Genomic DNA, 5908 nt, shown 5'->3' with positions numbered 1-5908 from the left:
CTCAATCTCCCAACTCTCTTCTTTATTCAAAACGAGGCTATGTGACCTTGAAACCCGCATGCTGCCCCTCGTATAATATAAATAAAAAGATTCACATTACTTTTCTATGCCACTCATCTTATCCCCTCCCACTTACATATACTCTGAATTTCTACACTATATATCCCAAAAGAAGCAGAGACACGTGACAATAAGGGAGATTTCTACAAGGAAGAAAATCTTTATTATTAATAAATATACATGTATAATGATGAGGTACCTATTTTCAACGACTTAAAAAATATATATTCTTAAAGAATCAAAGAATTATATACTGTACTTACTCTCATTTTATGTGAACATCTATGTTGCCTTTGAATACGTTACATACACATGCAAGCAGGATGGTATATGCAAAGACCGGAATACGATACGCTTGCAGAAAAGCTTGTGAGGGCTGCAGTCCTTCTTGAAATGGCGCTCCCAACAATCACCAGTGCCCGAAAAACCATTATTCTCCATTTTCAAAGGGCTTGAATTCGGGGAAGCACCGAGAAATTTGGATTCTCGATGAAGACTCTTGCAATGTTAGCTATCAGGTTGGAAGCTTTCCGTATCAAATGGAGTGGGAATGTGCATCATTGCACATACATTCTGGAACCGGATACTTGGTTACATCCCTTCCAGCTTTGCTGGTCCTGAGTTCTGGTTGTCCCAAAGATTCATGGTGTAATTCTTTTATGATCCTGTTGAACTCTGCTTCGGGCATTGAGGAGTTCAGAAAATAAGGAAGCATATGTCTTTTATTTGGAGTTATATACTTTTTGTGTCCTGAAAACGCTCTCTGTCCCTGTATAACAACCAACAACATAAGACATTATAACTCAATATTCGATGTGAAAAGAGGGGGGAGGGACCCAAAGCACAAAAACTGCAAGCAACTCGGGTACCTGAATAGCGTGGCCCATATTTCCACCATGGGATGGCATGAAAACATCACTTTTCTCAGAAAATATATAGTCAATGGCTGCCACAAAAGAAGCCTTCTTAGCAAATGGTTCAAGTTCGCCAGGCAATGCAAGATCATCTTTATTGTAAAAATGGGGAAATTCTTAGGTTAAAGGTGACAAGGCTTCTTTCCCACCCAGTGGTTGTCCCCCAGCCCAGTATATTTTGCAGTCTTCGGATCCCCCAAAGCTTTAAGCAGCCTAAAGCATACAACGACAGATGATTGTTCAGTACAAAATAGGCAACAAGTTGAGCATATAGTGTTGCATAACTTTGCCCAAGAGAACTAACTCTTACCTAGTCACTTCAAGAGAGCAAAAATTAGATTCTTCAAAGCTCAGAATCGTATATGATTCGAAGAGAAACAAATATCCATCAACATAACTTAGTAAAGAACAGAGTGAATGATGTACCTTGCAGCGAAGCTTTTGAAGATCAGACGGAAGATCCTTAGAGAGCCTCGAATCCAAACCTCGTAAAAGCAAAACTCCTTCCCTATTTATGTGTTGCAAAAAGAGAATCATATTAACAGGTGCAGATTAAAAGGAAAAATGAAGAGAAAATTGACAACTAGTTCATACTCAACGTGTGCAACTTATCTAAGTGAGTTTAAGAAGACATTATTAATCATTACTAATCCCATTGGCTAATACAATGTGACATAGCTCTACCATCCATTTAACGACAAAAAATCTAATATTAGGCCAAGTGACTAACATGGACAATACCAAACATGAGCTTAGTGGACCCAAAAGCTAAGATGAAATTGTTTCAAAAACCGCAATAACTGATAATAGCTTATCATCTAAGGACATTTACTCAAGTTTTCAAGATACCATAAAACTGAAAAGGATTGTATACCCGCTTTAGATAACGTGAACGAATCCATTGAGGGGAGACGTGGAGTGGAGTCCGTTTCTCCTCTACTGACAGATGCAAAATCCAAACAGATTCTTCAAAAAAAAAAAAAAGGAAGAAGAAGAATTGAGTGAGAACCAGCATGCATTACAAATCTGTCATTAGAAGAGAACCAGCATAGCAAGGTAGACCCCCAGCCCAAATCTTGGACACTGATAGATCTAGCAAACCTAAGACCAAAATCTATTCATACAGAAGCATTTTGCTTGACACCTTTGCAACAAATTAACAAGATCCTTCAATATAAAACATACAGGAGCAAAAACAGTAGAGAAAAGGAGGAGAGGCACACCCAAGAACAAATCACGATCAACAAAAACAATAGAGAGAGAAAAGGAGAACAGAACCTGTTGATAACAAGCACACCCAAGATGAGGAGGAAAGGCTGACGGTGATGGACAGGGAGGAAATGAGAGGCTAACCCAAGAAAAGGAATGGAAAATGTCTCACAGATTTTTTACGTAAAAAAAAAAAGGGACATTTTCCCGTGTTTTTAAAGTTGATTTTCCGAAAAATGAATTGCTTTGGTCAAACAAACACAGTAAAAGACGGAAAATGTTTTCCGAGAAATAAACTACCGGCAAACAAACAGACAGGTGACACCGTCTTAATAAGAATTTAAATATTAATATAGATAAAGTATTATATATCATTGTTAATTCATATAAATTTTATATTATTTAGTAATTATAATGCTGAATTGATTGATTATTGAGAAACTAAAAAAATAAAGAGAAGAGTATTAAATGCTGTAATTATTATTAAGAATCATTATTATTCAATTATTTTTAATTGTGGATCGTGTTTGATAATGAATTAAAATTTAAACATGACTTTATCTTTAAAGTTAAAATTTCTTATTGACCGAAAAATCTAAAAATTAATTAATTTATATTCAATACTATAATGTTTATTATTAAATACTTCTTGTAATATAAATATCTTTTAGTATGCTATGAGTAATAGTAAATTTTATTTTCTCATCATTTTGTATTATAAATATTAGTAACATATATCTTTTAAAATTTTTAAGTATTATATGAAACCAGTATTGTCTTTTATCCACACTTACTTATTTTTGGGCTAAATTATAGAATTAAAATTTTAAAAATACAACGCTCTAAGTTTTGTGTTTTCTGTATATTTGGAATTTAGTCTTTATGCTTTTGTTTTCAATAATTTAGTCACTTTATTTTTTGAATTAAAAATTCAAGTTCAATTGTTAACACCATTAAAATTCTTCTATTAAATTCACTTATATGACATTCTTAAATTAAAAAAACTCACTTGATAGTCATGTGACGAAAATAATATTCTAATGATCCTAAATTTAATAAAGAATTTTAACTGTGTTGATAATTTCTAAAATTCATGTTAACATTTTAATCAAAATAAAGTATTTGGACTAACTAAAACATTATAATTGTTAAGGTATCAAATTATGTCAAAATTAAAGTATAAAGATTAAATCTCAAATTTGATCATAGAATAGGGATCAAAATTGAAACTGGTTTCCTTTTATATAATTTAAGAAAACAAAAAGTCAAAATGACCATTTTATTAATGTAAAAGAATAAACGAAAACCATGGACACTTGTCATAAAATGACCTTCCTTTTATATAGTAGTATAGATATTCATTAAATAAGCTTCGAAATGAGATATTTATACAAATTATTACGCTTAATTTGTTGAAAGAAAAGAGAAAATTTTTTGACTTACAAAGCATTTTAATTATCAAAATAATTAATATATTTAAATTATATTTATTATTTTGCATAAAATACATCAAGACATAGAAAAACTAGTCTTATATTTTAAAAAATATCTCACACGTAAATTTAACGAAAAATAAATACACTTATTAGTAAATTATTTTTTGAAAAAATATTAGAATAAATACAATATAAATATATGTCTAACTAATTACAACGTAAAATTCAATTAATACAATGCACAATAAAGATAAACTACTCGAAAAGAATTGTACAAAACCCACACGTAACATACATGATGAAAGTAAGACACATACATAACAATTGCGGTTGATGATGAGACTTAAAACTCAACTTTCAAAGTTTGGGATATTGCCTTTTGTCAATTATGCCAAAACTTCATTAGCACTTATTAATAAATTATAATACAAACCGTCACTTTTTTTTTATTTTTATAAAATCATAATAAAGTGACACTTTAATTCATTCTATATAAAATTATCTATAACTATATGAAATATGAACTCTAAATTTTCGTATGATTTTTCCAGGTTTAATGTTAATTTTTATTGATTTCCTCATTTTGAAGTCTCAAGATATCCAAATAGGATTTCCCACGGAGCTCGCGGGAGAAATAACCCTTGAAGTAATCAGCAACGCCTATTCTCCTGAACAGTGATGGAGTTTGTGGGGTAATCAAGCTTGGCGCTGGACCCATATCCCCCTCCAATTTGGGGCTGTAGAATGTAGCAACCGAAACCCTTTCTTTAACTGAGTTCACTGTCGTACGATGCTCAATCCTTCGATAAATCCCATTAGAAACAATCTGCAAACTCGGTACAACCAATCCTATTAATCTGCTGCTTACTATGGAGTATAAATTGGTGGACATAAATGAATAATTACCTCCATGATGTCTCCGATGTTGATCACAAATGCGTTTGGAAGAGGTTTAATCGGAACCCAAATCCCATTTTTCCTTATCTGGAGGCCTTCCATGTCGTTGATCTGGAGTAGAATGGTGAGGCCAGTGGCATCAGAGTGGGAGTTGAGACCAATTGCAAGCTCTGGCTGTGGACATGGGGGATAATAGTTCATCCTCATCCCTTGGTGCCCTTCCTCAAACAACAATCTCAAGTCATTAGGGTCCATCCCTAGAGCTTTTCCCATAACCTCTAACAGTTTCATGGCAAGATGTTTCAGTTCTACAGAATAAGCTTCCAAGGTTTCTCTGCAATTAATTAATATTGAAAGAAAAGAGAACAATAAATTATTTACCCATCAATAAAAGGGATACTATTAGTCATTGACAGATGGAGAAAAAGAACCTGAAGGTGAGGGGAGATTAGGGAACAAGTGAGGTTTTCTTAAATAAGTTGGAAGGGTGACCATATAGAACATATCTCCCCAGTTAAGCTTCTGCTCCTCAGAAACAACAAAGGCCTGTCCATATCCCTCTACTTCATCTGGTTTTTTGCCAAACCTTCTTTTTCTCCTCCATTGGAAGATTGAAAAACTCTTGGGTCTCCATCTTCATTTTTTCCACCAATGAAGGGCTCACTCCATGGTTGATTAACTGCAACACATGAATTCCATGTTTAAAATTCTAACTCGAAAATCTCATACCCTGCTGCCAAATCTCAGTCAATAGTATTTTTCCTGATACGTAATTTCAACCTGCAGATAGCTACGACTGGGAGTAAACAAACAAGTACCTGGAAGAAACCCCACTCTTTGCATGCATAATGCAGCTGCTCCAGTTCTTCTTTGGAAGATAGCTTCTGCATATTTATGACAGGAACTTGTGGCAACGGATTTGTGCGAGATATGATGGGAGAGTCTTCATCAGTGCGTACGTATCGAGGTGGAACTTCTTTCAATGGGTTCTTTGCTAACTCTTGGACATTAGGCACCAGGAGTGAGCTTCCTAGCTTTGCTAACTCTGAGTTCATAGTCATTGCTTTGAGAATGGTTTTGCTAACTCTCTCCATAATCATCCAATTATAAAGAACAGCAAGGGTTCCTAATAAATGCACGTGTGCACAAATCGATTTGTTAAAATTTAAAAAGATATTTTAATATTCTTAAAAAAGTTTTAATAGAATTATTAATTTATAAAAAATATAATTTTTATATTTATAAATTTTATTTTAATTTGAATCTTGAATAATTTGAAAATAGTTTTGTTATACCCAACACTGCTGAGACATGTGTTAGTATCAAATATAATTTTTATTTTTTTTAAAAAAATTTGTACTGGGTGCCGGCCATTGACAGGCCAGCACCCAA

At 33.3% G+C, this 5908-nt stretch overlaps 2 pseudogenes; both read right to left on the bottom strand.

Moving 5' to 3' along the window:
- Nucleotides 1-200: 200 nt before the first annotated feature.
- Nucleotides 201-2374, bottom strand: LOC105774448 (O-fucosyltransferase 20-like; annotated as a pseudogene).
- A 1804-nt stretch (nucleotides 2375-4178) lies between these two features.
- On the bottom strand, nucleotides 4179-5635 carry LOC105771713 (protein SRG1-like; annotated as a pseudogene).
- Nucleotides 5636-5908: the final 273 nt, after the last annotated feature.

The sequence above is a fragment of the Gossypium raimondii genome, chromosome 6 (assembly GCF_025698545.1).
Source record: "Gossypium raimondii isolate GPD5lz chromosome 6, ASM2569854v1, whole genome shotgun sequence".
Classification (NCBI taxonomy): Eukaryota; Viridiplantae; Streptophyta; class Magnoliopsida; order Malvales; family Malvaceae; genus Gossypium; species Gossypium raimondii.
This window is presented reverse-complemented; position numbering and strand designations above follow the sequence as displayed.